Source organism: Camelus dromedarius, chromosome 2 (genome assembly GCF_036321535.1).
Source record: "Camelus dromedarius isolate mCamDro1 chromosome 2, mCamDro1.pat, whole genome shotgun sequence".
In the NCBI taxonomy this organism is placed as follows: Eukaryota; Metazoa; Chordata; class Mammalia; order Artiodactyla; family Camelidae; genus Camelus; species Camelus dromedarius.
This window is the reverse complement of record NC_087437.1, coordinates 103,125,645-103,138,587: the sequence shown is the minus strand read 5'-3', so window position 1 is coordinate 103,138,587 and position 12,943 is coordinate 103,125,645. Positions and strand designations below refer to the sequence as shown.

Sequence of the window (12,943 nt, the reverse complement as noted above, 5' to 3'; positions counted from 1 at the left end):
CAGGCATCTGGATCAGACCTCTTTAGTGGTAAGTAAGAAAAAGTAGAAAACACATTATATAATTTTATTGAAATAATCTTATTGTGAAGACACACAGACATGGTTTTTCGTCTTGTTCCATGCTAGGACACAGACCGAATGCCAATCAATCATAACGTCAAGTCTCAGTATCTTGACTGTATAATTGAGAGGATTCATTTAAAAAAATTTACACAAAAGTATAACCCCAAATTAAGTGGTAGCTAAAATGTTGCTGATACTTATACTGATTATTGTCATTAGTAATATTAGAACTCAATATCCCTCATAAATTATCATTTCAAATTGTCTAAATTAAACGTTTTCTTTTACTACTCAAATTACTTAAAAATGACTTCCTCCCAGTTTTGTTACATCAACAGATTATATATCAGATATATAAGAATTATAATCCCCAGTACAAATGCATAAATGGTTATTTAAATATTCTTGTCCTATATATGCTTTACTGTATGTTTTTAATGCCAATCTCACACAGAAGTATAAAGTGTTTATTGAATGCTTCCTATACAACCATAAGCTTATGTATTTTATTCTATGTATCTTTTTAATAACCTTGTGAGGAAGATGTTATTCTGTTATAAGCATGAAGGATCTGGAGTAAGAGCTGTCAAGCTTATTGTAGTACTAAGTTGTAGGTCTGGAATATGAATCTGTGCAATTTTAACCAGAGTCCATTGTATTTCTGTTCAACCCAGCAACAAAATTATAATATTCAGTACTCGCAACATTTTAGTGATGTGGACTTCATCACACATTTTGAGAGGAATATAATTGGGACAATTCCTTAGGAGCATAAAAAGCCTTTAAAAAAAACTTCATAATCTTCATTCTACAGACCTGTCTTAGAAATCTTTCCAGAGAAAATAAGTAGAAATATTATCAAATGTTAATAGAAAGGACTTTCAGTGCATTGTCATACTAATAACAAAAACTCAAAATAACTTAATGTCCCCAAAAGGGAACTGGCTGGATAGTGACACCTATTGGCAGAGGTACTGAATATTACACAGACATAGTCGCATCTGGTTTTCCCTCAGCTTGCAACGTGCCCGCCCTTACCTTCACCTGACTGCCTCCAAAACTAGGCTCCACAGTAACCAAGCACAGCCTTTCCACAACTTTCAATGGTCAGTAAGGTTCCCTACTTTGTGCTCCCTCAGATTCTATGCTCTCTTTCAGCATAGTCATAGGAATTGGAAGGATCCATATGATTGCTTCTCTACCAAATCTGAATCTTATGTGTTAATGGATAAAGAAAATGATACCATATTTATTTTCTTTATCCATATATATATGAATATGCACAATGAAATATGACTCAGCCATAAAGAAGAATGAAATCCTGCCATCAGCCATTTGCAACAACATAGATAAAACGAGAGAGTATTATGTATGCTAAGTGAATTAAGTCAGGCAGAGAAAGACAAACATCATATGATTTCACTTAGATATGAAATCTAAAAAAAACCAAAACCAAATAAATATAAAACAGAAATCGACTCATTGATAAAGATAACAAACTGCTCTTTGCCAGAGGGAAGGGGTTTGGGGTAGTGGGCAAAATAGAGAAAAGAGATTAACAGATACAAAGTTCCAGTTATAAAATGAATTAAGTCAAAGGATGTAATACATCAAGACCTGAAGAACACAGTCAATAATATAGTAACGACTTTGTATGGTGATAACAAGACATCCTGGTGATCACTTTTTAATGTATAAAAATATCAAATCACTATGTTCTAAACCTGAAAACTTATATAATTGTGAGTCAATTATACTTTAATTAAAAAAAAAAAGGTTTGTCTCGGTCATAAGCATATATCTGAAGATACTTTGTGCAAGATTTGTCTTGGTCACAAGCATATACTTGAATAACATAAGGTGCTTACTTGGTTCTCAGAACCATATGTCACATTTACTGGACATTAAATTGTCATTTAGTTTTTAATTCAATGGTTCAGTTAAATTGAACAGAATGTATTTTCAAGGAGAAAAGACAAAAAAAAGCTTTTTCAAAGCCGGTAAGATTAAGTGAAAAAAATCTAAGAACATAGAACAAACTAGGGGTGCAACTGTAAGGAAAGCCAAACTTCCTGATATTCAAAGTCAAAAGCTAAGGTACGTCTGCATCCATCTCTAGTTCTAGCTCTATCTATAAAATTTTTATTACTGCTTACTATATATGAAATATAAATTCTTTAGCATTATAATATTTTAGAGAGAGGTTTATGAATAATGTATTTGCATGTAAATATAGCCCAATATGAAAATCATACATGTTGATGTAATGATTAATTCCTGACTCACAGTATACTCTGTCCACAATACAGCATCTGTGTGTATATGTGTATTATTTTATTATAATGTAACCATAAACTTAGGGCATGATTTGGCTTTTTTATAAAAGCAAGCAATTGCCACTAATTGCTTGCCTGATGATCTCAGTGGGAATTTAATTTGGAATTACTGATGCTGAATGCCAACGTGCTACAGGCAATACGTGCTATACTAAAAGCCACATTAAAAAATGTATTTGTGGTGTCAGATGGGAAAATGTTGACAACTCTCATCTACAATAAAACAGAAACCAAATTCCTGTACACTGTACGCTCTGTAAATATCAAAACAGTAGCAAGGCAGCAATATCCACTGGCACAAGACTGGCATGTTAATGAAATTGAACAATTGGTTTTGGGCTGCTTGTTAGAAAAAGGATGTGACTCTGGCAGAGGCAGCACACGAAGACTTCAGGCTAAAAAAATGCAGCCATATCTCATGTTGATAAATCAGAAATTTTAATTTTCAGAAAATTAGGCCTTTTCAGAAAAGTAGGGCTTTCACATCATGAAAGCCTTCAAAGGCTGTATGGAGGAAATAAATTTTGGCATCACCTGGAAATAAGTGAGTGTACAAATATGTACCTTTTTTTTTTTTAAGATTTTGCATATAAATGGTATCATAGGATATTTGCCTTTCTCTGAGTCACTACATTTAATACGATAATCTATTTTGAATTTTGAATTAGTAAGAAATATTAAAATAGTGTATAAAATAAATCTGGTTACTGCTTATATAGATAAGATTTGTATTTCAAAGGTAATTTTAAAATAGCGCTGTCTTGCCTCCTTGTGATTAAGAATCTATGAATATGCTAAATCAGCACTTTGCTCTTGATCATCACAAGTGAATTCTTGCATTAAGAAAAAAATTGCCTGAAGTAATGCAAGATATCATTTGACATCTCAATAAAGAATAAATTTAATCCTCAAATGGGCATATTTACTAATATGTTAAAATATAATTGCCTTTTAAAACACTTCTTAATTATATTTTTTATTTAAAATGCATTTGCTATATAATTTTCACATCAGGAAAATTCACAGAAATTTCCCAAGTACAGCTCAATATTCAGCTTCCTATTAGGACATTGATGAATAAATTAGGTTGTTATCTGTTTCCAAATCACCGTTGAAACATTAAGACGTGAAACTATATCACATTGCTTCCCTCACTGTTAACTCTAACATACGCTGGGCATATTTTGGATATTGTGTTTTTATATCTGAACCTGATAAATGTAGATTAATAAGTATTTTGTTAAGTTATATTCACATATATTTTTCTTGAGTATATATATACTGTCTCTAATAAAAGATTATTCTGGAATATATGAAGACTAAAGGGAATTGTTAATAAAAATATAAATAGGACATAACAAAAATACTAAACATAAATGCAAAAATGTCTTCTATATTCTAAAAATATCAAACATAAATACTGGTATCTTTCTCATTCTGTACTTTTTTCAACAAAGACATTCCAATTTTGATCTTTCCAGAAATATATATTATATATATATAAATAAACACACACAAACACATGTATATGCATATATGTATATACTTGAATTCATTCTACAGTGGACACATATATGCATCGTTTCAGAGAAATTTCAAGTTATCTGTTTTACTTGTTCGGAGGCATTAACTATTTGGAATTAAATTGTAAGTACCTTAATTTTTATTTTTTAAAAGCACAGAAAGTAATATGCTTAAAAGTTAAAAAAAAGTGTTATTTTTTACTCATATTTTCAAGGAAGCAAAACTCATTTTCAATTCTGACAGTATAGTGGTATCATATATTGTACTTGATCCCTTAAACAATGTCCTTATTTTATCTGAATTCTAAACTGAATCCATGTTACCATGAAAAGGATGATACAATTCTGTTTTTTCTACATACCTTACTCCTACAATAAATTGTTTAAAAATTAAATATATTCTCTAAAAGATTGGGATTGATTTAGCATTTTGTTGATTTTTTGGTTATATATGGTTTGATACTTAAACCGTTTATCTATTTTTCCATTATTGCATCATCAATTTCAAACACTGCCATCATAAGTTACCTTGGGAAACAAAATATTACATTTTTCTAAATATTAATGATTGAACTGATTGCACATCTCTGGTTAAAATAATATCAAAGTTTACGTTTACTGACACGAATCCATTTGCAAATGCTGGATGTAATTGCTTAGTATAAAAGTTTTGCCACCCTCGCTATTCATCAACATTATATTTTGAGCTCATAAGAGGAAAAGAATCAGATGTCTAAGGCTTCCTCTTAAACATTCTGATGTGCACCTCTGGGAAGGGCAGCCACTGCACTAATTATCCAAAGTTATTACTGTGCGTCTCCTTAAGCTAAGCGCTGTTTAAACGTGGGGGATTCATGTCAACAGGAAATCCTTTGTAGTGGATCAGGCCGATGCAAAAGTAAATACTTCTACTGCAAGGCAATACATGGTACAATTGAAGTGGAATGGGTAAGGTTCCTGCCTCAAAAGGTATCAGCACTGACCCTAATTAGGATGTGCAGGGAAAGCTTCCCAAAAGAGGGTGGACTTTAACCTCTTAACATTTGTGAGCACGTAAACTATGTTAAGCACAGTGATAATTGCTTCCCATGGATTGTCCCAAGTCTTACAATAAGAATCTGGACACACACACATACACACACACACACAATAGTGGACAAACTACACTGGAAAACAGAATTTTGCAATTGCTGTTTATAAGTAAAATATTGTACTGGAAATTGCTTTAGGTCTGCCATTAGATTTAAGTTCCAACTCAGCCAGATAGCAATGATATGATCTTTGTTTCTTGCTTATTAATTTGGATTTTTTATTTTCTTTTCCTTCTTTATAGAATTATTGAGTTGAGCTGGTTTTCTTTATCTCTAAGACTTCACTAACAGAGAAAGCATGAGTCTGGCACAAGTTTTTAAAAATATAAAGAGGGTTATAATATTTACCATATAAAAAGAGGCAGCAGATCATATAAAAGGTGACATTTACTTTTGGCTAAAACTATATAAAGCCCTTGAGTAATACTAATTATTTCATGTGTTTAAAAGCCTCTTGTTGGTAGTTTACCATATACACATACATATACTTACATGACTATATATATGTATTGAATATATTAAATATATATATACCTATTCATGAATATATAATGAAAATGAAGAATAATCTCTCTTTAATAAATGTCATTTTACTAAGTTAATATCTTTAAAACCAGAGAATTCACAAGAAAAAATAATATAAGAGGTCCTAGTTGGTGAAAAATATTGGAAAGTATATTATCTTCAGGCTTCCATGTCTAGTTAATGGTTACATGATTAATAAAAATGTATATATTACTGCATAGACTGTAAGAAGGGGATTTTTTAAACTGGATGTAAAGTGACTACAGACTTTAAAAATCAAGGAACTATGTTCTCTTAGCTATTATCACAGTGGACAGATCTCTAAGGAGATATTATTTAGATTTAATTAAATGGCAGCTGTTACAGGCAGAAGGCTGAGCTAGACCATTTCAACTGTACTTACACACATGACCTTGACTGAATTTCTGGTTTAAAGTGGCCAGCCTAAGAGGAAAGAGAAAGGCTTGCCAGGATCTGATTTTGTCACTTCTTCAATGTTGGGTCCAGGAAAAATATACTTCCAAGCATAGCAGGAGACATCAAAGAAACTTTAAGGACTTCCTTCAACTTAGTGCAAAGTTGCTCCTGTCCTGATATTTAATTCTTTTCCTTTGGTTTGTTTCCTTTCCTTCCTTCCTTCCTGCCTTCCTGTCACTTTACAAGACTTCCTGACTTGATTAAAAGCTTTTTACTTTCTCTTGTCATTTGCTCTAAGACTCTGAAGTCCTTTTCTTTTTTTTTTTTTTTTTCCTGAACATGATTTATTGGTGGTTGGTTCCTGTGACCTGAGTATAGTCTCACTTCTTGTTGAGGGCTGGCCTGGATTCCTGAATTCTGAGTACTTGTGAGAAGACTGGAGCTGATCACAAAACACAGCACAAGCTGTGGGAACTGACGTAGAAAAATCTTTGACTTGAATTTTTACAGGTTCATGATTAATACAATCAGGCAACTCACTATTCAACCTCACTATACAAAGTACTATCCATTTTGTGAATATAATTGAAAAGCCTTGTTAGGGTAAGCTTCACAATCAATGAAAAATAAATTTAAGTCTTTTAAACTGATACTGATAACACAGTATGTATTGCCCTTGTAAACAGTATTGGTATTATAGTATATTTGTCTTGCTTGCATGCTCTCCAAATTATTTACATACTGTGGTGAAGTACTATTCTTTCTTCTAGTCATCATATTCTATGATATAAACTTTTCAAATTTTCCTTTAATATTAGATCTTAAGAACCACAAATACTAGCAACAATAATTTTATTGTATAATAGAATATTCAATTTTAAAAGCTTTGGCATTCATTCCTCACCATAAATCACAGTATAGAAAGATACCGTTTGCTTCTGTCTATTACCTCCCCATCAAAGCCATAATCACTACCTGGCCAATTTTAGAAGTGCTGTCCTTACCAGCTTACTGGCCTACCAGTTTCTATTTTAAGATAATGTTATTATCCTGTTTAAACTTTTCCCAAAATTCTCTTCACACCTCTTAAATCGAAAACTTTTATGATGATTTATGAAGTTTGAAATTAGCTAGCCTATGTCTATTCCCGTGACCTTGACTCCAGGTTAACTCTGTTCCTTAAACCCTAACCATCCCTAACTCTCTCCTGCTCTCAGCCTTTTGCACTTGCTGTCTCATCTGTCGAACTACTTTTTTTTTTTTTACATATTTCATATGAATATAGTTGTGTGTGCTCCATCCCCCTAATTAAAACATAAATTCCATGAGACCAAAGGTGATGCTGCCTTTCTCACAGTTCTGTACAGCACCTGACTTTATATTTGACACTCAGTAGATACTCAGTAAACGAGAGTTAATTGAAATGAATGAAAACATAGGAAAGTATGTATTCTAGATAATATCACTCTACTTAACAGAGGAAGCAAAGTGTAGAGATGTTTGCTTGAATTTCCTAAAATCACAGAACCTGGTACTTCAATCCTGTATTAAACTCCATAATCATGCATTGTCTTCCACAGACTCCTATTGCCTATTTTGTGAAGAAGCCAACCCCTTAACTGGCTAAGAATTAACTGTACATTTTTTAAAATATATCTAAAACACCTCGACTCTTTTTTCAGTCATTAAGTTTTCTCATTTGATTTATGCGGAGGGCAACTACCAAGGGAATATAAACTAATATATCCTTTGGCACATTTAGAGGGTAATTCAATTAATAATTTCATAGATTTAGTTCTGCTGTATGTTCACTCATATGCAGAATCAGCTACGGCAATTAACTGAATTCAGTCCATGTGTCATGGGAATTCTAATGGCTACATGGAATATGAAATTAGATGTGTGCTTATTGCCAACTAACCATACACTAGGTGTGCATTTCCTGTACTAAACTTGAACAGCCAAGTTATGAATAAAAGCTCAGCATATTTTATAGCCCTGAAGTCATAAGCATCATTTATATTAATATATTCCTATATGTGACTTCAAAGCATATGCTGAGTTTCTCTTTAATTTGACTGTTATTAGTGCCTTAAGTATTACTGATCACAAGAAAAGTTTGATCATAAGTAAGGTGAATTATTCCTCTTTCTATTATTCTTCTTTGCCTTGTCCTAATCTCTCTCCTCCTTAAATCATTCATTCAAATACTAATAAAAGTATTGCACCACCTATGGCTATTCTGTTCTCTGTTGTTGCTTTATATAATTGAATTTTCCAGAAAAGGCTACAGTATTTTAAAGACTGTATTATGATGGTGATGATGATGATGATAATGCAGAATTTCACATACAAATTCAGGATACAAAGCTTAAGCGAATCTCTTTCACAAAAATTTCCGAGTTATCAAAAGAAGAGTGGCTGCTGATACAGATAAAGCAGTGTGAAAGTTGTTTTACAAATAACAATAATGTTATTTTCTTCAGAATTTGATTTAGTAGTAGTACATTCTGTAACACATGTAATTTGTGCTTATTGATGTCAAACAGCTTTAAAGTTTGCCCCATTATTAAAATTGAAAGGAAAACTATCATAAAATGCAAATTGCTTATCTAGTGATTTAACTTGATGTCTAGATCATTCATTTTATATGTGGTAAAAATAGCTCCACAAATTTAATTAATTCCTTAAACTCCCCAGCTCTATCAAACCCTGATGACTTAAAAAAAATCAAAAGCAAATTAAAACCTTTTCACTAGTATATCTTCAAGTCCTTGGCTGCACATCTAGAATGTTGCTTATTTTATGCATAATGGAGTGGCTGGGTCACAACAATGGAACACAAACAAGAAAAACTCAGTATTATTGCCTGCATCATCACTATCATCATCATCACAGTAGTATAAACAATGCTGGAGACAATGATGATGATAATAGCTAATGTGATGCTTATGACTGGCCATCAATATTTTAAGCATGTTATATAATTAACAAATTTAATAGCAATTACATTACCTTAGATAATATTATTGACACCATTTTACCTTTATATTTATCCCCTTTGAGCTGAAAGACTGAAATGTAGGAATTACGTAAACTTTTTCTACATCCTTTTAAGTCTCTTAATTGAAAACTGAACATTGGTAACAAATTGTCACATATTTGCAACTTTCAAATAACCAAAGTATTATTTAATTGGATTTAGATAATTTCTTTCTCCTTAACTACTGTTTATGTTGACATATATTGTATATATTTAATGTGTACTTAGTTAGAATAATTTTTTAGTTAAATAGGTGATAAATTATCATCAAAATTTAATGCTTTTTACATAATAGGGCAAAATAATTTGAGCCAAGTAGAATAAATAAAGCAATTCAAGTTATGACTAGAAATGAATCACATGTGATACATTTTGGAGCATCGCATCATAGTAAATGAAAACCAAAAAATGTACAGCCTCTCTTAAAATGATAGTTTATTGACATGGGTTTCCCCTTTTAGATAGTATTTTTTAAGCTAAAAAATGTGTACTCTTTATTTTTGTTTCCCTAGGGTGAATATACTTTAAGCACTAATAACTATCAATTTAATGAAAGAATACGGCAATAAATATAAAGCAGCTGGTACTATACTATTATGTACAACATTTATGTTACAAATATTTGATAGTTTTATAATAATATTAATGGATTTAATATTATCGGTTAATTTAAAAGTATAATTAAAAGAAGCAAGAACCCATTGAAAATCGTAGTCTGAATGTGAAACATACCTAACAAAATTAATCAAGTAAGCAATTTTTAACCTTTTATGTTTATTTAAAATTTTTTTTATTGTCAATTTGATTAAATAGGTAACTACACAGTTTCTCAGACACCTATAATTCTAATTCAGCCAAGTGAACAAATCTGTGATAGTGCCTTTGATTTTGATTTTCCAAAATAAAACTCTAAATTTAGGAAGAAACAAAATACAGATTTTAGGATATCGATTACATGCAAAAATATCTTTGGGATTTCCCAGAGAGCTTCTGAAAAATCACAGATATGTGTATCTTCTTCTCCTCAGAAAAAGAGAGATGTTAGAAATAAGCTTGTCTCTGTGGATATAAATTCACAGTGGAAAAGTTTTTACTCATTCTAGAAAAGAATATCTAATTGTGCCAAACCAAAAAAAATTAAATAAAATTTTAAAATAAATGTGCAAATATCCAAATAACATTGTTATCTTGGTTTATTAAGATATGATCTGGAATTTTTACATATCTAATTCTTATTATTAGGTAAAAACTAAAATAAAGATCTTTTTTAAATAATTAAAATAAGCAATTATAATGAGAAATATTGCACAGGGCAAGAAAAATTTTTAAATCAATTATTTTAGCATTGATGACCCAGAGTATTGGTAACAAAAATTAACCATAGTAAGAAGTTTGAGAAAATCACACACACATACAAATAAATGCATCAAAAAATAGGATGTATTTTATGGTATTAGACTGCCTGCATTGATAATTGCTCTTATAATCATAGGAGACTTTTCAGCAGGCCCAAGAAAAATCAAAATTTCCTAAACATGATTATCATTGAATTATTTGTATCTATAGGAACTCTCTGAAATCTTGCTATTTATGAAGCATTCTGAGATACCAACAGTTATAAAAATCCAACAGAAGATTTTTTTCTCTATTACTGCTCAGCTGTATAATCTCTGTGACACATATTTAATTATAAGTGCATTAAATTATATGTTATTTTGTACTTTCTATGTTGTTCCATATAGGTAGACTCCAGTTTTCTAGATACAGTGTAATATTTTATGTCCTTTCAATCATTTTGCATCTTTGAAAAACATTAATAATATACTATTTCTAGTGTCATACAATGAATATTATGAAACTAGGTAATGATTATGAAGGTTCTTAAATGAAGATACAGAAGTATCATTTACTTCTTTAATGTCCTTAAAACAACTTATTGAAAATTATGTTGGTTTTTCTTATTCAATATGCGATGATTATGTAAGCAAGTCTAAAGCAATTTAGAGAAACATGTAAACGTAACTATTTTCACAACCTGAATATTCTTTTTAAATTAACTACCTGAAATTTCACTCATAGGCATGTGCTTCTGATATGGCTGATTTTATTCAGCAAATATTCTCTCCAAAAGCCCTCCCAGTAGAAGAGGGGTGTATTTCCCTGCTGGATTGATGTTAGGCTTAACCACATGACATGAGCAAACACTTACAAGTTGCTTTCATTATTGAGTTGTTCTCTCATGTTTCTGCCATCACTGTGATATAGCTTCTTCCCTCTAGTGGCCACCTCTGCAGCCTGGTTTCTAGTGTTACTGGACTGTCACATGGAGTTAAGCATTGCTGGTTGAAGCAGAGCTCCCTATTCAAGGGCCGCCTGGGTCAGCCAATTCCAACTGAGCATGAGAATTAATATTGCCTGTCACTGACTTTGGGAGTGTTTATTATGTACATTTATTGTGACATTAGCTGATGGAATACCCATTTCCCTGCCCTACTTTATTTATTTTTTCCCTTAGCCATTTTCCCTGATTCTTATACTATATAGTTTGCTATTTTGTTTTATCACTGGTTTTCCTTGCTAGAATGTAAGGTCCATAAAGTCAAGTGTTCTTGCTTGCTTTATTATAATTCTACATAGTTAACACCTGGAAAAGTGCTTGGTGTGTAGTGCACGCCTGATAAATACTGTTGAACGAAAAAAAAATGTAATTAAGATCCCAACCTCAGTAGGCTTAAATTCATAAAATAAGTTTAGACCCATCTCTTCCTCTTTACATATCAGGAAACTGAAGCTTGGGTAATTAAATGATGTGACCAATGACTTAGAATCAGATCAAGCAGATTCATTAATATCTAAGACCAGCTGCTAATAATAAGACATTTAAATATTATTTTAGTAAAGCCCAATATATATATGAACTATGTATATAAATTTTATGTGTTTGTGTATATATATATGTATGCAAGTATATGTGTATGTATATGTGTGTGTGTGTGTATATATATATATATATAAACTAGATAGCAGTTTAAATCATCACAAACTGTGAGCTGGCTTAAGTCCATGGACAGGTATCAACAATACATTCACAATATTAGGAAAAGCTAGTCCTTGCCTTTGCTTCACTGAAATTAGGTAACAACATTGAGAGGATTTAAGGATTTATGGCTACAGAGCTCTGGCTGCTGGGATTCAAGTTGTTAGAATGGTCTTTTTCAAGAAAAGTACCTTAACTTTGGATGGTCATGCTATTAAGGACTAAGGGGTCAGGTAGTAACTCCAACAAGGTAAACCTGCTGGCACCACATGCTAAGGAAGAGGAGGATGTGGTCCCAGTGTGCAGCCTCATCCTGTGAAGTTCTGTGCTAGTTCCCTCTGTGAGGTGGTCCTCTCTGTCAAATCCAGAAAGATCATTCCCAGAAATGAATTTTTGTGTCTCCTCCAAATTGATATGTTGATCCCCAATCCTCAGTGTGACCGTATGTGTAGGTGGGGCCTTTGGAAGGCATTAATTTTAGATGACGTAATCACCAGGATTAACACCCTTGAAGAAGGAGGAAGAGATTGGAGGTGTCTCTCTTCCCACCTTCATGCCCCAAGGAAAGGCCACGTGAAGACATATCACCAAGACCCTGAGTAGTCTGGCATCTTGATCTTGGCCTTCCAGCCCAGAGTCATGAAAATTAAATGGCTGTCTTTAAGCCACCCAGTTTATGAGATTTCGGCATAGCAGTCCAAGCTAAGACATTCACTGTACCAGTGAGAACTAGGATCCCTGGGACACGGTCTTCATTCTAGAGGAGGGGCAGAAAGCTGTGGCAAATTGTAGGGAGAGTTTGATATTTCTGGACAATTAAGTTACGCAGGTGCCAAGAGCTAGTGATAAATCCAGTAGTTACACAAAATGACTAATATTTGTTTGTTCATGTCTAAGATTTATCCTCT

General features: G+C 32.2%; 1 protein-coding gene across 2 annotated transcripts in view; it reads right to left on the bottom strand.

Annotated features, from left to right (window-relative positions):
• NCAM2 (neural cell adhesion molecule 2) overlaps window positions 1–12,943 on the bottom strand; it is a 430,164-nt gene that overhangs the window by 94,559 nt on the left and 322,662 nt on the right. The window lies entirely within an intron of this gene.